This window comes from Lissotriton helveticus, chromosome 1_2 (genome assembly GCF_964261635.1).
Source record: "Lissotriton helveticus chromosome 1_2, aLisHel1.1, whole genome shotgun sequence".
NCBI lineage: Eukaryota > Metazoa > Chordata > Amphibia > Caudata > Salamandridae > Lissotriton > Lissotriton helveticus.
Window position 1 is genome coordinate 80,900,145 of NC_136058.1, and position 19,827 is coordinate 80,919,971.

Consider the following 19,827-nt stretch of genomic DNA (forward strand, 5'->3'; position numbering starts at 1 on the left):
CGCAGAGCCATGCAAGATACTGACCATTGGTGCAGAAAACTAGGGCCTTAAAAGGGGATGACCTTAACCCTAGTAATCATTTCGCAGAACGGGGAGGATGGGTGGGGCGGTAAGGAATGTATCACTAACTAACGTCTCTTATAGATATATCGTTACACAAGTAGTAACTTGTGCATCTGAAAGAGATACGTTAGTGATAGATTCCTTACCTTAGAATAGATACTCACTCCAGCAATATCTACCCCGGTGGTGGGTCTGCGAACAAAATAACACCAGGAAGTCACAGAGAACAGAACGGCCAAAGAAGCCGTCTCTCCGGGCTTGACTGTCAAGGCAGTAGTGCTTTGTAAACGTGTGCAGCGAGGCCCACATAGCTGCCTGATGAATGTCCTGCAAGGGAACGCCGCGTCCCAAGGCAGTAGTGGCTGCAGTTGCCCTGGTCGAATGGGCACGCAGTACCACAGGAGGCTCCTTTTTGGCCAAGGAGTAACATGCTTTGATGCACAGAACGACCCACTGGGAAATGGTCCATTTGTGCAAATCCCAACCTTTTTAGGCGCCCACGTAGTCAACAAAGATCTGATCATCCACCCGGAACTGCTGTGTACGCTGCAGATAGAATGCGAGCGCACGTTTTGGGTCCAGATGGTAGAGCCTTTTGTCTTCCCTGGAACGAGGCGGAAAGAAGGTGGGCGAAGTGATGGTCTGCCCGATGTGGAAGGGCGTAACAACCTTTGGCAAGAAAGAAGGACGGTTCCTTAGAACCACCTTGTCCGGATGAACTGAAAGGAAAGGAGGCTGGAATAAAGAACCTAGAGCTCACTCACTCTTCTGGCAGAGGTGATCGCTACCAGGAAAGCCGTCTTTAAGGTGAGAAGACGTAAGGGACAGTTATGAAGGGGCTCAAAGGGAGCGCACAGTAAGTAAGTCGAGACAAGATTCAAGTTCACTGAGGTATGAAAGGCACAGGAGGGAAAGTGTGTGTAATGTCTTTGAGAAAACGGTGACTTAACAAGAGAAGGCTGATCAAGAAGCCTGAGAAAGGCTGTGATGGCAGAAAGATAACCTTTGATAGTGCCCAAAGTTCCAGCCATGTCCAGAGGCGCAGAGCCTCCTGACGTAGGGTCCAGGACCCCACCCCGCCCAGTTTGTTGCAATACCACATGGCGGTGGTGTTGTCCATGAACACCTGCACTACACTTCCCCGGACAGAGGGAAGGAATGCCTTCAGTGCCAGTCGGATCGCCCAAAGCTCCAAAAGATTGATGTGGAGCCGGGACTCCGCCGGAGACCAGTGGCCTCTGATCTCCGCCTCTCCCAAGTGGGCGGCCCATCCCAAGTGGGACGCATCCGTCACCACTGTGTGCTCCGGTTGGGGAAGGGAGAGGGATCTGCCATTGACACAATTGCGATTCGTGAGCCACCACTGCAATTGTCGTGCAGTGCCCTCCGAGATCTGGACATGATCGGACAGGTTGCCGTGATTCTGCGCCCACTGGAACTTCAGGTCCCACTGCAGAGCCCGCATATGCCACCTGGCATGTTGCACTAGCAGGATGCAGGACGCCATCAGGTCCAGGAGCCAGAGGGCCATCCTGACTGAAACCCGGGATAGAGGCCGAAAGATCGGAATCATAGCCTGTATATCCCAAACTCACTGCTTGGGAGGATACACCTGAAACCGTGTCAAATCCAGAACCGCTCCACTAAAGGGGAGGTTCTGAGAGGGAGAACCCCAGCAAATGCAGGTCGGCCGTAGTCTGAAGGTGGGTGACGACTGTCTGGGGCGAGCCCGCCTTCAACAACCAGTCGTCGAGGTAGGGGAAGACTGACACCCCTAACCTGCGCAGGTGAGCTGCGACCATCGCCATCACTTTTGTGAACACCCGAGGGGCACTGGTAAGGCAGAAGGGGAGCATGGTGAACTGAAAATGCTCCTGGCCTACCGTGAACTGCAGGTAGCGTCGGTGGGCCGGCAGGAGGGGGATGTGAAAATATGCGTCCGGCAAGTCCAACGCCACCATCCAGTCTCCAGGGCAGCCGGGACCTGAGCCAGAGTCAGCATTTTGAATTTTGAAGCGATTGACGTTCCGGAGGTCCAAGATGGGGCACAGCTCCCCCCTTGTCCTTCTTGGGGACTAGAAAGTAATTGGAATAACAAACACTCCCTACTTACCGCCAGGGAACGTACTCGATGGCCCCCTTAGCCAAGAGGCCCGTGACTTCCTGTTGGAGAAGAACTAAATGATCCCCTGACATGCAGTGGCACCGAGGCGGCATGGCTGGAGGGAAGGACTGAAAGGGAAGGGAGTAACCCATGCGGATTATCTGCAGCACCCACATGTCCGATGTGATTTTGCGCCAGTGGGGGAGGTGGTGGCGAATCCTGCCACCCACCGGCGTTGGGTGCTCCACGAAGGAAGGACTAGGAAGGTTTGGAGGTAGGAGCAGCGGGGGTGGAGGTGGACTGACCCACACGCTGATTCCCCGCCCCCCCCCAATGCGGAAGCCGCGACCACGGCTGCGTTGAGGCTGGTTCTGCAGCTTGTTGAAGGAACGTGCCTGGGTGCCCCTGCCCTGGCAACAAAAGGAATGAAAACCAGGAGTGGTCGGGTTCTTAGCAGAAAGACCCAAGGACTTGGCCGTGGCCCGTGAGTCCTTAAAGCGCTCCAGTGCACTGTCCGCCTTATCACCAAATAGGCGGGTGCCATCAAAGGACATGTCCATGAGCGAGCCCTGGACATCAGACGAGAACCCAGTCTAATGCAACCAGGCGTGGCAACGCCACCGTTGTAGAAATCGCCCTGCTCAATGAGTTGGTGGTGTCCAAACCACACCGAATGGCGAACTTAGCCGCATCCTTACCCTCAGCAATCGCCTGAAAAAGGACAGCCTGGACATCAGCTTACCAAACTGTTCCAGTTTCTTAGAGTCCTTATCCGGTGGAGCCGTGGGAAAAGCACTTTGAGACGTCGAGAAGTGGATGTCCAGACTCTCAGGCGTGGGATGGGTGGTCAGAATGTAGGGTAGTTCCTATATTCCCAATAGGCTCTGCGCATTGGAATAATATATCCTGTAGTTTAGACGTAGGACTGAGGTCGACTAGGTCTCTACCGAATATATTAAACTTAATTGTGAGTGCCAGCTAGCTCAGAGGTCACTAGAAACTTTCTCGAATTCACAAGAAGGGATTAGTTTCTGACAACCGCATAAACATGACAACTTTGTTTCCCAAGAATAAGAAATCAATCTCTAGAATCGTGGAAACAATAGATAGATATTTTACTCAGTCAATCATGCATGCTTCGTTTCACCAGAGGTGCTGAGAAATAGAGAGACGGGCATTTTCAATAAAACGTATTTATTGAACAGTCTTCTTTCTCAAGCATAAGGAATGTACTGCTACAATCGTAATACTGGTTATAAAGTACAATGCGTACAGCACGAAGTGTATTATAAAATAATACTGTAAAAGCATGATATGGTTTCTAAGCCATAAAATACCTAAAATACATACAGTGATAAATAATGACTAAAACTCCTCAACTGGTGCTTCTAAAATACGCCTACCCCGGTGTACCTAACCTAAGTCTAGTACAAGGGAAGAAGTAAGTGAGGAGTAGTTTAAAGTTTTAGTATTCTTTACCAAGAATCTATTCCAAGAATTCTCTAAGGGTCTAATCAGCTCTGTACCTTGGTTTTAGAATGAAGGAGTTCTTGTATCTCTCTCTCAGGACTCGATTTCTCAGCAACCCGCATGGGTAGGCTGGAAACACTGGAGTTGCGTCAGCTGGAGGGTCGGCTTCCTTCGGCACTTGCTGCTGCAGGGCGCGTCGGGCAAGTAGATAGTCGAACTGCTCCAAACAACCGTGTGTTTGTCTGGGCAAATGTAGGCATATTTATACCTTCAAGGTGCAGAGTTTGACGTATGATTGGACTTAATGTCATCAAGGATTCAGTTCTTTGAAAACTCCATGATTTGCTGGATAAATTAGTATTCAGGCAAGCGGAAGTCCCTAGCTGCTGAAGGCGGGTTTTTCCAAGAAATCGTTGTTGATTCTCGGAACTTAGTGGAAGTAGCCATGCCGTATTTGGGCTGCATAGGCTCAGTCTAAATATGGTAATGATTTCTATGCTTATATAAGGATTGGGTAATTTATACCTATATATAGGCATGAATAGGGAAAATTACACTAGGGTCCTAGATTCCTACACAACAAGAAATGCAGGGTCGCCAGGCGCCGGCCGGTGGCGTCTGGCAACATTTTTATCCACCGGGCCCCCGTGGCTGGCCGCGACCAAGTACCCAAGAGGACGTCGGTAAGGGCATCATTGAAGGGAAGCAACGGCTCCGACGAAGTAGACGCCGTCTGGAGCACCTCGGTGAGGAGGTTGGTTTTGAAGGCCACTGTGGGGAGGTTGAGGTTGAGGACCTCAGCAGCCCGATGGAGCACCATCGTGTAGGAAGCACCCTCCTCCATCGTAGGCAGAGGAGAGGCAAACCCTGGGTCAGAAGAGACGTCGAGGTTGCCGGCGTCTTCCAGGTCATCCACCTAATCCTGCTCGGAGTCACACTTCCGGGCAAGGGCGTCCTCGGATCCGTCCCAGTCCTCCTCCGCTGTCAGAGGGGCCGGTCGCGGCGGCAGGGCCGGAGAAGGGACAAACGGCGTTGGCAGGGGCCGGACCAGCGCCGCCTCCCAGGTCGGAACAAAATGGTCCTGGAACCGGGGCAAGGGTGGATTGAGCGGCACCCAGTGCGGTGCGGCCGGCAACGCTGCACATCGTGGCGCTGGAGCCAACGGCGTAGGATCCTGTGGCGCCAAGGCTGGATCCCCTGGGGAAGCCACCGGGCCGACAGAATCTGGAAGCGGGACCGCGGGCCCTAAGGCATGAGCGGGAGCCCGAGGCCTAAAAAGGCGGTCCATGGCAGCAAGAAACTCTTGCACCTGTTCGGGAGTCGCCAACTTACCCGGGGAGGGCGGGAAGACATTGAGATTCCCAGGCTCCAGAGGAGGTGCAGGGGCGTAGTCACTGTCCCCCTCCGAGGAGCGTCAGGGGAACATCGGAGAACGAACCCGCTTCTTCGACTTCTTTTTATGACGTCGCTTACCAGAATCCAAAGGCGAAGAGTTGGAGCCCGAGGAGCGACTGCTCCGGTCCCGCGAGCGGTCCCTAGACCTGGAGCCGAATGACGGACCTCCAGCAATTTCCGGCGCTGCTCCCTCAAGGCCTTCGGGCCATGGCTCGACATCGTGGGGGTCCGCCACTGACATATTACGGCAGCAGGCCCCACAGGACTTAAAGCCAGGCAATCCCTACGTGCACCAGGAAAAAAAACACAAGCATTGAAAATGCAATAGGTCTCGGATTTATTTGAGTTAGAGATAATGGCATTGTAAATGGCAATGTCTTTTAGCCATGTGTTATGGAGTGTATGCATGTGGTGTGTAGTGGAATTATGTGGGTTGGATTGGAATTGTAGCAATGGTGGCCTGCTGCGCTTTAGATGAATATGTTTAAAAGTAAAGCGCACCATACTGCGATTGCTACAATAATAATTGTGGATGCGTTAACAATTGATGTGTGCACTGATGGTGTGTGTGCCTGTAGAAATTGTGCACTGATGGCTGGTGGTGTGTGTGCCTGGTGGAAGCGTGCACTGCCGGCTGGAGGTGTGTGTGCCTGGTGGAAGCGTGCACTGCCGGCTGGAGGTGTGTGTGCCTGGTGTAAGCGTGAACTGACGGCTGGTGGTGCGTGTGCCTGGTAAAAGCGTGCACAGACGGCTGGTGGTGTGTGTGCCTGGTGAAAGCACGCACTGACGGCTGGTGGTGTGTGCCTGGTGAAAGTGTGCACTGATGGCTGGTGGTGTGTGTGTGTTTGGTGCCCCATCTAGGGCGTCTCCCGCATCTTCGAGAAACATTAGGAGGTCGTCCGCGTAGAGCGAAATATAGTGCGCATGACCTCGGAGCTGAAGGCCCCTGTACACCTCCACTCTCCTTGCGCGCCCCTCTAATGGCTCAATCGCAAGGGCAAATAACAGCGGGGAAAGAGGGCAGCCCTGTCTAGTGTCCCGTCCAGCCGGGTAGGATGAAGAGATAGCCTTACCCACACGAACCCTAGCCGCCGATGACGAATACAATATTTCAGTTCAACGGACATATCCGGCACCGAGCCCAAACGCCGGCATAACTGAAAAAAGATAGGGCCATTCTAGGCTATCAAGCGCCTTAGCAATATCAACCGAGAGGACTGTCGCCTGTCCCTCTCTTCCACAACCTCCATCTAATATTCCTAGCAACCGACGTATACTACTGGCGATATTGCGCGTCGGAATAAAGCCAGCCTTATCCGGATGCACCAGCCTAGTCATCAAGGGGAGGAGCCTGGTAGCTAACACTCGGCTCAGTATTTTATAATCGGTTGTGAGCATGGAAAGAGGCCTATACGCAGCCGGATCAGTCGGCGGCTTCCCCGGTTTAAGGAGCGGAACAATGATGGCCTCCCTAGTGGAGGCTGGTAGTAACCGTGTCTGTCTAGCCTCGTGGTACATCACCAATAATCTGGGAGCCAAGAGGTCAATATATGTCAGATAGAATTCAATAGGCAAGCCGTCGCTACCCGGTGTTTTATTGCTCGCCAATTGTTTGATAGCGCAGCGAATCTCAGCCAGTGTGATATTCTGACCAATAGCCTCTGCCTCATCTTCCTCAAGAACGGGTAGTTCCAATCCCTCTAGAAACACACTAGTGTCCATCTCGCCAGTCTGTAACTGGCTTGTATAAAGACTCGCATAGAAGGATCGGAATCGGTCGTTGATACAATGTGCTCATATTCCAGCTGTCCCGTTGTGGAAGCTAACGCCAATATGGGCATGCATCTCGGAGTGGGGTCAGCCAACCAGGCCAACAATGTGCCCACCTTGTCCCGCTCCGCATGCGCAAGAGTCAAGTAAGCCTTGTGATCGAAACACCGCAGGCGTTCCACCCCCGCAGCCACCGTCTCCTTCCGGGATAGTACCTCATCACGTGTCCCACAGCCTTCCGAGTGAGACCTCTCAGCATCCCGTAGGGCCCGTTCATTCGCCTTTATTTCCTGCTGCAGCAGCCTCCTAACTCCCACCCATTTGGCAATACATATCCCGTGGACCACCACCTTGAAGGCGTCCCATTCAAGGGCCGCCGTCGTAGCAGTTCCCGTGTTCTCCTCAAAGTAGTGCTCCACCACATCCCTCAGCTCCGTTCGAAAGACCTGATCTTCCATCATCTCGGGTCGCAACCTCCAGTTAGGTATCCTGGGGCACTCCACCATCCAGCAGAAGTTCACCAATAGCGGGTTATGGTCCGATATGGTGCGTGTTAAATATTCGCCGACGGCTACCAAAGGCGCCAGGGCGTCACTGCACAAAATGGCATCCAGTCGGACGTGCAAGTCATGTAAGGATGAATAATAGGAGTAATCCCTATCATCTGGATGCTGTACTCGCCAAATGTCAAGGAGTCACCAATTTTCTTGCCAGCGGGCCCGGGCCCCAGCCAGTTTATTCATGGGGGCCGTGGGTAGCGGTGGATGGGACCTGTCCATGGATATGTCAACTACTGAGTTAAAGTCTCCCCCCATCAATACCGGTATCTTGAAATAATCCGCAAGGACCGACGACAAAGTCTCCAAGGACGCCTGGTCTACATTGGGAGCATAGATACTGCAGAGGGTCACCTCACGCCCATAGAGGCGGCCGCGAACCACAATATAGCGGCCCTCAGGATCCACCAGTTGGTCTAGCATTTGAAAAGGTACCCCAGCTCTAATCCAGATCAGGACCCCTCGCGCAAAGGCTGAGTAAGTGGTGTAGTATAGCTGTCCCTGCCACCTGCGCTGCAGAGCAAGCCCCTCCGGCCTAGTCAGGTGTGTCTCTTGTAAGAGAGCTATCTGCGCGCCCCTACGGACCAAATAGGAGTGTATCTTATATCTACGCTGCAATTCCCGAACATTCCAGGTTATACATTTTACATCAGGTGACGGACCAATAACAGTGATATAAAAGCAGCCCACGGCAGCCCCTCTTCTGGCCACTGGACGGCAGCATCCTTATACGAATACCCAACACTCAACAGCATCTTTTCTTCAAGTACGCTCACTGGCAGGCAAGTTCCCCTAAATAATCCAGACCCATCCCCAAACTCTCCCACCCCACCTAACACATCTCCCTCTCCCCCGAGAACAGGCACTAAAATAGTGAATCCCATCCAAACTACCCCAACTACTTGCCCCATACAAGACTAAGGCAAGCTAACTAGTACCATTCGGTGGGGTTGGATAGAGCTTAATAGACTACCTGCTGGAAGGTCTGTAACACAATCAGTGCCCGCCTCAAAATCCCCCCAGATGCAATACCTCCCGAGTCCCCTCGGAGTCCCCCTAACCATTGTTACCACCCCGATCTTGGGCATCCCTGATTCATACTCCCGGCACCCTTCATTACTAGCTCTCCATTACCATCCCCACTCAAACATGAACACTCAATGTAGTACATTATTCCAGAGCCGGGCTCCCTGCCCCATAAGTATCCCCATGTCTACTCATCCAGCAGTCCATCTGCGTGCCAGGGGTAACTGTTGGCAGTCGTTGATCGTCTGATACAGAGGAGTCCGCTTCAGATTGGCCCTTATCGCTGCCAAGGTCTGACGCCCTGGTGAGGTCTTCTGCAGCTCGCCAGAGATCGCCAACACCGCTTCCAGAGCACCCTTACGTTCTATGGCCGTCTGCAAGGTCGATGGTTTCCGAAGGCCCCGCTTACGGCGTCGCAAACGGTGTGACCTGTGAGGCCGAGAGCCACCAACCAGCTCCCTTGCCTCTGCTTCCTGACCATCCTTACCTGCTCTATACGTCTCCAGCCATTCCCAGGCATCCTCCGGCGTATCATGGAAGTGTGCCTTTCCGTCCAGTACTATGCGCAACTTGGCTAGGAAGAAAAGACAATACTGAATCCCTTCTGTGCGTAGTTCTTTCTCTACTGCCTGGAAGGACATGCGGCGCCGTTGCGTGTCGAATGAGTAATCTGGGAAAAGAGTAACCTTACTGTTGTCCACCTGGAATGGGCCTCCGAAGAAGCAAGTCGCGATCCCGAAAGTGTAGCAGTCGCGCCACCACTAGTCGCAGAGGGCGCCATTGTAGCGGCGGCTTAGCCGGGACTCGGTGCACCCGCTCCAAGGTATAGAAGCTCGACAGTCCCTCAGGGGCAACAACAGTTTGGAGCCAATTTTCTAAATAGGCTACCATGTCCGATCTCTCAATTTTCTCTGGCAGGCCCACCACGCAGATGTTGTTGTGTCTATTCCTGCCTTCTGCATCTTCCGCCCGTCGCTCCAGCACCGTGAGGTGCTCCAGGACGCCCGCCATCGATGCAGTTAATGCTGTCTGCGCTGGGCCCATCTCCTGAAGTGTTGTTTCAGATTGTTTCACTCGGTCAGCAAGTTTAGAATGGTCCTCCCGCAGCAGACCTAGTCCCGTTGCAACCTGCGCAATGTTTTGCTGGAGCGCAGCTCGAGTATCCGCTATGGCTGATAGTATTTTGTCCAGTTGTTGTTGAATCCCCGAGTCCTGCGGTATTTCCTGCTCACCTCGAGTCTCTTGAGGCGGGGATTCGGCGTCCGATGGGGGTGTATCCCCCTCTTTCCACCCACGAGGCTTGTCCATGGTCGTATCTTGCACCGCACTCCAATCCTACGTTGTGGTGGCTCCTCGCCTCCTGAGTTGTCCTGTAGAGCCGCACCCTTGGCCATTCTCACAGTCCGCAGTGGCCTCCTCCCATCAAAGCCACGCCACACTGGAAACGTCTCCGGCTCTAGAAGCTGTGTAGCCAGGGCAATATTTGGTATTGCAGAGGTCACCATATAGGGTTCCAGTCCCCTCAGCTCCTCGCCTCTCACACCGGGCCACTCACTCAATTCCCAAGGTTGGGGCGGTTCCGAGTCGTCGCAATCCTGTATCAGAGGATAAACCCAGGGCCGCCGCCCAACGCCGCAGCCTTGCACCCGCTCAGTGGCACCTGGTCCAGCTGGTGGGCCTGCTATAGCACCCTGATGTTCACGCTTCAGAGTGTTTTGCGCTCATCCGCATGCCGCCAATCTGCCACCAGTATTACCTCCTTGTCTCCCCTGGTGAGTATTACCTCCTTGTCTCCCCTGGTGAGGAGGGCTCAATCAGTACAAGCCCGGGCCCCTCATGTCCACTCACTGCGGTGACCCCTTCGCCCCCCAGCGCTCACGAAGGCCAATTCGAACCCAGTTTGCAGATTGTTTCAGGCAGGGGGGGGGGGGGGGGCAGCGATGGCAGAAAGGTCCCAAATTTCAGCCAGCTTCCTGTTCTCTCCCCCCGGCAGGGACCAGCCACTAAGTGCCGTCTTCAGTGCCAGGGGTGGGAGGGTGGAAGGGGGGAAATCCCCTCTCTGGTCCGTAGGCCGAGCGTGTCTTCAGAGCAGCTCCGGTGTCCCTCTGGGCCCTCCGCAATCCCAGTAGGCTGGCCCGTTGGCTCAGAGCGTCCCACGCTCTCCGTGCTCGTGGCGCCCGCTCACCTTTGTCCAGGGCGCTATACCGCTCCACAACGTCCTCGTCCTCTGGGGCACAGCGCTCACATTATCAGCGCCTCTCCGCTCGCAGCTCCCCGCTCCCAGTAATATGTGCCAGCACTAGCTCCGGCCGGAGGGCGCGACAGTCACCACCGCCTTCTTGGGGTCCTCGGTGTTCGACTCCCTCGCACTGTTGAACGGCCACTGCGATCCGATCACACCAGGTTTTCGGGCATTTATCAGCACCCCTCCGCTCCAGGTTGCCCCCCATTCATGCAGTTCCGTTTGGGGGACCGAGAGGTTCCGGAATGAGGAGAATTTTGGGAGATCGGCCGCGGAGCTCAGTGCTCACGCAGCCTGTCCCATCGGCTCTTAAGCCTCGCCCCTCACACACTGCTCACCCTACACACTCACACTGCTCACCCTGCACACACACACACTGCTCACCCTACACACACTGTTCACCCTACACCCTCACACACTGCTCACCCTACGTAATGCGAAAAGACCTAGCTCTGCCCTTTGGCCTGTGTTGTAATCGTACAGTAGGTTGTGAGTAGTTGCGCTTGATTGGTTGGGGCGTCCCCTCCTTGCTGCTCCCCTCACAGAGGGCTGGCTGCCTCCATGAAGCTCCCAAGACACGTGTTCAGCTGTTGTTTGTTTTAGCTCCTGTTGTGTCAGTGCACCGTATAAGCGCACAAGCATACCCTGCTCTCTCTGGAACACTCACACTGCTGAGTCTCTCACTCTGCTGTCTCACTCACTCTGTCTCTCACGCTGCTGTGTCTCTCATGCTGCTGTGTCTCTCACGCTGCTGTGTCTCTCACGCTGCTGTCTCTCTCACTCTGCTGTGTCTCACTCTGCTGTGTCCCCGGTGGACCCTGGCGGCCAGCACCGTGCCGCCCTACCTTCTGGATTCCGGTAAGTGCCTTGTGCCCCAGTACCAGGCTGGCCTGCGCGGACGTGTGGTCTCGCTTATGTGGATTCCGTACAGCGTCTGAGGTGCTCCAGACAAGGGCCTCTGGGAGCTTCTGTTTTCGAATGCACCTTGGTGGTGTCCTGGCCGGAGGCGGCCATAGAAATGAGAGTTATAAATAAGTTGATGCATAATCTCCGTAGGTCGGAGGACTCGTGCTGTTTTGGAGTCTTCAGACTGCGCGCGGGTCAGACTCCACATGCTGGGCGCTCACTCGGTTGAGCGCCTGCTGCGTAGATATGTCTGTAACTTGCAACAGCTTTCAGTCTCAGAGCGGCCGAGAGCTGCAGAGGTCAGTGTGCAGGGACTCGTACATGTCACCTATACCCATCCCTGTAGGATTGCTGAGCAGTTTAATGCATCAACTTCAGCTGAGTGTGCAGCATGAGATGCGGTTTGCCTGTTCAAATCCCATCAAGATTGGTCAGTCGCTTAATGTGCCTTGGATAGCACTGCATAAAGCCTACGTTTCGGAATTCCCAGCTAGATAGTTCAGCGGGTTAATGTTCCTGCAGTGGCGGTCTGTGGTTTACAAGTTTGACTCCAATAACGATTGGTTCATTCAAAGCACTATATACATTGAATGTTCTTGTCCGGATCAATAATAACACTATTTACATTACATTTCAAAGCTTTATTCGACTTTAGTTATAAAAGCATACTTCCTAACCATGGTACAATAAATACTAAGCATAAAATAAAAAATAAAAAAAACAATTGATTAAAAAACATATTAAACAAGAAAAGTCGATGCTGATAAGATCTAAGAACATGGATTAAAAAAACATTTAGAAAAAGAGTTTTAAAAACAGACGTCATTAAAGGAGGCAGTTATTAATACATATTAACTAGTAGGCTTTAGCAGCACGTAATCTTATTACCCACGCCAAAAATTTTGCTACGCCTATTGCCGGTAGTGCAGAGGAATCAGATGTTAAGATTCTAAGGGCTTGCGAGGAACAGCGAGTGCCCATGTTTCTACAAATTGGTTTTAACCATGTTCGCCGGGGGGTAACATATAGGGGGCAGACAAAAAACAAGTGTGCAATGTCTTCTATTTGATTTTTGCAATAATCGCAGTAGGCATCCTGCGATGAGGACCAGTTTTGTCTAAAAGCATTCACTGGGAGTGTTCCCACACGAAATTGGAAATATAATTTCCTGTCAAACGGACGTTCTATTAAATCCCAATATTTTTCATATGATGGAAGTTGTTTAAAGTCCAAGAAGCGAGATGACAGGGTGGATTGCAGGCCTTTACGGTACATTGTAGCATGCACTGAATCCCAATATATGTCCTTCAGTTGCTTTTTTGTTGGAAATAAGGCAACATCCGTGTTACCCCACAAATGGTCTAGGCCCAGTTTCCCTAGTGTACCCCGGAGCTCTTTTAGCCAAGTAATGCAGTGGAATCGGTCAAACTTCACAACATCAAGGAAAGCTGATACATAGTGGCTTAACTCTGGGGTTACCATTAGGCGCCTCTAATACAACAGAGGACGTAGGCGAGCAATATCTTCAATGCTTCTCCTACCTAATTCCATCTTTAATGGGATTATGGGGGTACTCTGTGGGGCCCCAACAAGCCCTCGCATAAATCTATTTTCCGCCCGCCCCAGATTACCTAGGTTCGAAAATCCCCAAAGCTCAGACCCATATAAGCATGCACTCAGTACCTTCATGCTATAAATTTCGAGCGCACAGTTAATGGGTCTTGTCAAAGATGTATTATGTTTGATGGAGACCGCACCTGCTAGCTGATTAAATTTCAATAATGCCATGTCAGTGTGTGATTTCCATTTCATATCATGTTGGAGAATAATGCCTAGGTAAGTAAAGGCATCTACCCTTTCCAGTGGTTCACCCTTATATTTTATTACCCCATTGAAAGCCGATTTGGAACTTAGACACATGAATTTGGTTTTACTGGTGTTTAATTCCAAACCACGGCTGTCACAAAAGTCCCCAAAAGCGTCCACCGCTTTCTGCAAACCACTGGGCGTACGTGATAGCAAAAGCGTATCGTCCGCGAACATCTATTTACACACCAGGAAACAATTCCGTGCCTACTGTCGTCAATTATAATATTAAGAGACGCTGCGTTGCTTATAAAAGTGACTTTTCCTGCTTTGCATGTAATCCATTGAGCAAAAAATGCTTTATTTTGGTGAAACAAATATAAGTGGGTTTTGTTCTGAAAACGCAACATATGGGGAATCTTCTTTTCCGTTTCTTTTGCCTTCTCTGCCCTGTGGTCAGCGTGAGAGGGAGATGGAGTTGAGCTAAGTTGGGGAGATGTGCGCGTAGTTTGCAGGTGAGCGGCACGAACCCTAACACGATTAACACCGCCTTTCACCCTTCTGATGCCAGTAAAGCGCCAAGCCTTTTGTGGCAGGCGCTGTGCAGGTAATGGATCGGGTTGTTCCCCAGGGCTGCCACAGAGAGGGGCGCAGCCCACCCTCATCGACTTGAGACGCTCTTCCCGCCACTCTCCGCCCCTGTGAAGCCGCTTTTGTAATCACGGCGCTGCGGCGTGGGAGTCTTCGCATGGTTTGTCCTGCGCAAAGCTCTGTTTGATTTCTGTATCTTAATCTCTGTGAGTTAGACCCCGGCATGCGAGGCTGGTGGATAGCGCGTCCTGCTCTTAACGCTCACACCTCTGTTGGTGGGTGTAGAGGCCTTTAAATTACACAAACCTTTAAGAACATACAATAACATCGATTATGAAATCCCGCACCTTAGTTATTCTCGTAAATGTTATTTCCCAGGGTGCAGTGAAGCGGAAAAAGGGTGTCCTTGGGCCAGTAAACAAAGTAAATATTATGGTTCAATAATTCTTTCGAGATGTTCGGGGGAGAATCTTCTAAATGCCACCAGAAACATCGGGTGACTTTGTTGGGCAATAATTCACTTATTTGTTAGGTATATTACATATTTTTTCATATATATCATGTTCATATTGGGTGGCAGTATGCTTTAAAGGGACTGTTTTGGGGGATAAAAAGGGTTTATAGGTGCCGGCAAGTTAACTACAGTGCTGTACTGTTTGGTTGGCTGCAGTATAAGAATAGACACCTGTTAGTTGTGTTACTCAGCAGTTGTGTTATAAGCAGCAGTATTTCATGCATTAATTAAGAAGCGCCTTCAGCCGGTAGAGATGATCGTTTGTAAAGCCGCCCGCCCGACCCTGCTCCCCCTCCAGTCTCCGGCTGCTGGTAGGCCCTGATTGCCGGGCCTGATTGCCAGTGCAATGTTCAGGTTTGCTTTACCATTCTCGGAGCGGGTGCTGCTTAACAAAGGGCACTGCTGCAGCTGGCACTACATAAATGCATCGTTATGCAGGTGATTATGTGGTGAAGAAAATAAATAAATATAAGGCCCCCGTTGTGTGAAATGTATAATTCACAAAAATGTATGAATGTGGGAATTGTGTGGTTCAAAGCTAGCCTTGCTACAACATGCCGGGCAGTTAGACCGGGGGCGGAGGGGGCACCCGGCGACAGGATTGGTTGTGATGCAGAAGGAAGTGGTGGCGAGGCAGACACGGTGGCAATGGGGCAGATTATAGGAAGATAACTTGCGGGTGTAAAATTACCGCCCGGAAATATCGCCGCTTTTGTGGGATACAACGCACCGGTCACGCAGTACCTTGTGTATAACAGCACCTTATATTCGCTTATTTAACACGCCATAAAATGACACTTCAGAGTTTTTCTTGGAAGATAACGACACAATGAACATTTTGCAATGTGGACTTTGAAGAGCGAGTCTGTGTTCTGCACTGGTCCACATGTCCACATGTTGTTTTGTACTTATCCTGTCTGGGCAGCATTCCAATGTACTGGTGAAACTGTTGTGTGTTTGTCCATTGTGCCGCAATAATGCTGTTTTTATGCTCTCCACCCGATTGTAAACTTTTGTATCAGGTACCTAAAGTGTGCCTCCCATGCGTTCTTGCTTTTACCTGATAATGAGGAGTTTACACAAACTCCTCATTACAGTTGGATGGGTCAATGCACCTGTTGCACTAATTATTGTGTGGCCGTCGTCTGGTCCTATGCAGCCTGAAAAAAATGTTATGCGAAGTAGTATAATACGTTATCTGCAGCACCGACGCACAGTGGCTGTGACATGAAGCACTATAAATAAATACTAGTTACTGTACCACTTTCCAATCCTTCCCTCAACACATCAGCTTCCTTCGCCGCATATAGCATTTGTATTCTTTTTGCATTTATATAGCGCCTACTTCCCCTGATGAGACGTCGAAGCGCTTAATTGCACTTGAAAGTTCTTAACTGTGACATCACTTTTGTTGCCTTCCAACCGAGGCATATAATATAAGCACTTGTTCCTGTGAAGTGCAATACTATAATAGTAGTGTGAGATTAGGCCCTAACATGATTGATCACGAACTTTGATTGCCACTTATTTTCAGTTTTTTACATTGCATAGTGTGCTGTTTTTCCCGAACTACAAAAAAAAAAGCCAGCGAGTGGTGCGCGCGTGCCACTGCGAGCATATTTTTTGAATTATCGCAGCTGTCAAGCCGCGATAATTCAAAACATATGGTCTCTGGTGCGCGTAACAGACACCAATAGGTCATAGGCGGAGCTACGCGACCGCCTATGGCCTATTGCGTGTTCTGTTAAAAAACAGCACGCACACGAAGGCCAATGGAAATGGTCCTTGGAAATAACACGCACGAGCTGCGTGGAATTTCCAGGTCCATTTTCAAAACCGCCGGGAAAAGGACTCTTGCTGCGCGACACTGCCTGCACAGTGTACGGCAGGCCCGAGCCCTAAAACGGGGGGAGACAAAAGTCTCAACAGTAGTCAAAAAGTGACTAAGGTAAGTGCTCAATCCGGATCTGCGCTTGTTGGCGCGGAAAAAGAGAACTGACGTCAGCGTGCATGGGTGGCGCCTAAGTAGTCTGACGTCATCTCGGCGCTTATGAAGCCAGCGACGGCCACGGAGCCGCAGGACTCCACCTACTGACGCGCAGGGGTACTGCTAAGCAAAACTTTCCAGATCCAGTCTGACGCCTGGGGATATTCTAAGGTAAGGAATCTATCACTAACGTGTCTCTTTAAGATGTATTCTTTATTGATGGAGTGGGAGGAAAGATTGAAAATACTATAAGTGCGTATCAGGATGTAATGGTGCTATGACCCTAGAATAGGCATCAACATGTTTCAGCCCTCCTTAATGGCCTAAATAAGTCCGGGGCTTTTGTCAGGGTGGAATGCACAGAGGTACTTCCCCCAAAGATGTGAGTGCATTAATGTTACCCAATTTGCATAGGGCACTTTTAGGTGAAAAGTAGGAACAAGTCTAATACTTGCCGCTGAATTCAGATGAGGAATTACCCCATGTAATCAGGGCTTCGATTCCCATTGGAGCACAGGAGGGAGGCCTTATAGTCACACATTCTTCGAAGATCCAAACCTGCAGTAACCTACTAGCTTGCTCTGCTCCCTGGCTTGTCCAGCCTGATACCCAATTATAGTGTTTTTAATCTTCCCTCTAGCCTGCCCAACTTCACCAGCTGATGGAGTTCAGGGTGAAACATCAGGAGAGTTCAGTTCAGGGAAGTCAGAATTCAGACTGACAGCATATCATGCCCAAGATTTGCAAAGAAAATAGCCGCACACGTCCTTTTCCCATGGGGCCATTATACCTCAAAATGTTCCCAGTTCCTTCCCACAATGCAGCTTTGCACAATTTCTATTGATTGAGCTCCATGGTGTGATTGTGGAATGATCATTTTCCAACCCAAAACGTCCGGAACCCTCATGTAATATCTTTGTTCCATGTCGGCTGTTTTCTAAGAATGGCAAATATCAAATCCCCTCAGAAAAAGCAATCACATTTGCAACTTAACATGTCCACACGCTCAATTCCAAGTTAGCTTGCAACAAGGTTGATACAATTTGTTCATAGTGATAGAATATTCAAATTGTAAGAAAGAAACTTCAGTGATAATACTTGTAACTAGAGAAATCAAGTCAGCATTTTATTCTTATTCGAAGGAAATAATGGAGGACAAAAGACATTTCTCTAAGGCCAAGAACGGAGAGAGAATACGCTTTAAGGCCTACTTGGGAATAAAGAAATCCGCATATTCGAGTAAAACGTGATAACGTTAAAAGATTCGAGAAACAAACGCTAAAGAAGGCTTATATATAAACATCATTTCATTATTTTCATAAGCATAGTCTAATCATATTTCATTAATAAACAGGCTGCTTCTCCTTGCAGTTTCAGATTTACGTTTGAGAAAACCTAGCAAGTCTCCTTTCAATAGAGCAATCCTTCAAATCATATTTTGCTAAAAACCCACCAACTGCATTATTCATTTTCACATTATCATAACACAAGTAATTTTTCTCGCTCTTATCGTATATGGCTCAACTTAACCAGTTTGCGATCTTTTCTGCATGTTCTTACGATGCACTTTAAAAAGTCCCAGCGTTCAACGAGACACAATGCTAGTCATGTTTCTTAAGTATGTTTTAGTAATTAGTAAATAGTGGAGAAGTGTGGCTCACTGGTTAGAGGAGGCAGACCCTGAAGCAGAGGTCAGACCCGGGACCAGGGTTCAATTCCCGACGCGGCAGGGTCTTGAGCCCAAATATCCACGGACTTGATAATTCTCGTTTCGGTGCCTACTCGAGTCACGGGTTCACACTCTGCAGCTCCGGGCATTAGCTTGCTTAATCTCCACTACGGCCCCCCGCGGCGGGATGCCTGGCTTTCACCTTGGGGATGCCCAGTATGGGTATCTCACAGGGAAAAGCCAGGACGGGTTCCCAAGGCAAGCGCCGAGATGCCTACGGGTAATCGAGCGCTATATAAGAACTCTTAATAATAATAATAATAATAATTGGCACGCAATGAGCAGGATTAGACCAAGCAAAACCATTCATAAATAATCATGCTCCATCACAGTTTAGGCATGGATCTACTGGCTAACTTCTCTTTATTGTTGAGAAGTGATATTTCTTTACTGTAATACTGACTAATTTTTTAAAAGCAGCTGGGGAAGGGGCGTTTGCTCATATTGCTTGGATTCACAGATCTTTAATAGCTAAATCTAGGTAGAGGCGGGCTGGTGCCATTTAATTCCTTTGTATCTCCTGCCACAGAGCTTGGCATAATTGACTTTCTGAGGCTGACCTTATTTTGTTCAAGGTTTTTACGTAGGCCACCTTCCTCCCTGTTGATTGACTAGCCCACACTCTAATCTTATCTGAGCTGGCGATGCGGTCAGAGGAAGGTGGAAGAGTGATCTGAATACCTTTGAAGAGATTACATTTATAAGTGCTGCATCTCTGCCTCGAAGTACTTCACTACCATATGTAACAGTCGGAATGAGCCTTGCTGTGATAACTCTCAATGAAGGTGTGTCGCTTGGAACATCTAAACTTCTTTGTAGGGTACGGATTGCCTGGGTCAAGGAAACACCTTTTCTCTTCTCATCCTTTCTATGCTGTTTGAAAATGGTTCTACTATCAAAAAGAACTCCCAGGTATCTATAAGTTGTTGTCTGCTATAGTAGGCCACCTCCATTAATGCCTTTTTTTTTTTTACTCTGCCGTTCACGTCCATCACCTTTGTTTTCTTTGAGTTAACTGTCATGACGTTTGTTGACGAGTATATGCAAAGCTGGTCTACGAGTCATAACATTGTTTGCATATAATAAGTTCGAAATTTCCATAGATCCTATTTGTGGTGCATGAGAATTTACAGCATCCAGTTCGGTCAAAAGGTCAGCTAAAAACAAGTTAAATAAATATGGAGCAAGAACCCAGCCTTGCTTTAGGCACTAATGTGTCCCTCGCCCAAGTGCTTGTATATAGCAGCTGGGTTGCTTTTATGATGGGCCAAGATACCCCGGAGTGATAACTTTTGCCACAAAAGGTTACAACTTATTCAATCAAAAGCATACATATAACCATGTAACACAAATAAAGCGGCTGTTTCTTGTGTTTAACTTTAAGCATTATTAGTGATACAACCAATAAATTGGTTTCAGTGCCTGTACCTTGAGTGAATCCGGTTTGGTTTGGGGGTACAATCTTATTGACATTTGCCCATTCCAACAGATCACTAAGTAGCAGACTGGCAAAATATTTAGCCTCAATGTCTTGGAGGGTTTTTATGCGATCATTTTCCAGCTGTTGTCTATTGACATCCTTAAAGATTTGATTGATTATTGATCCCCCTCCATAACTCTGGGATCACCTGTTGCAGGAGTGCATAGTGGTATACCGGAGTTTACTT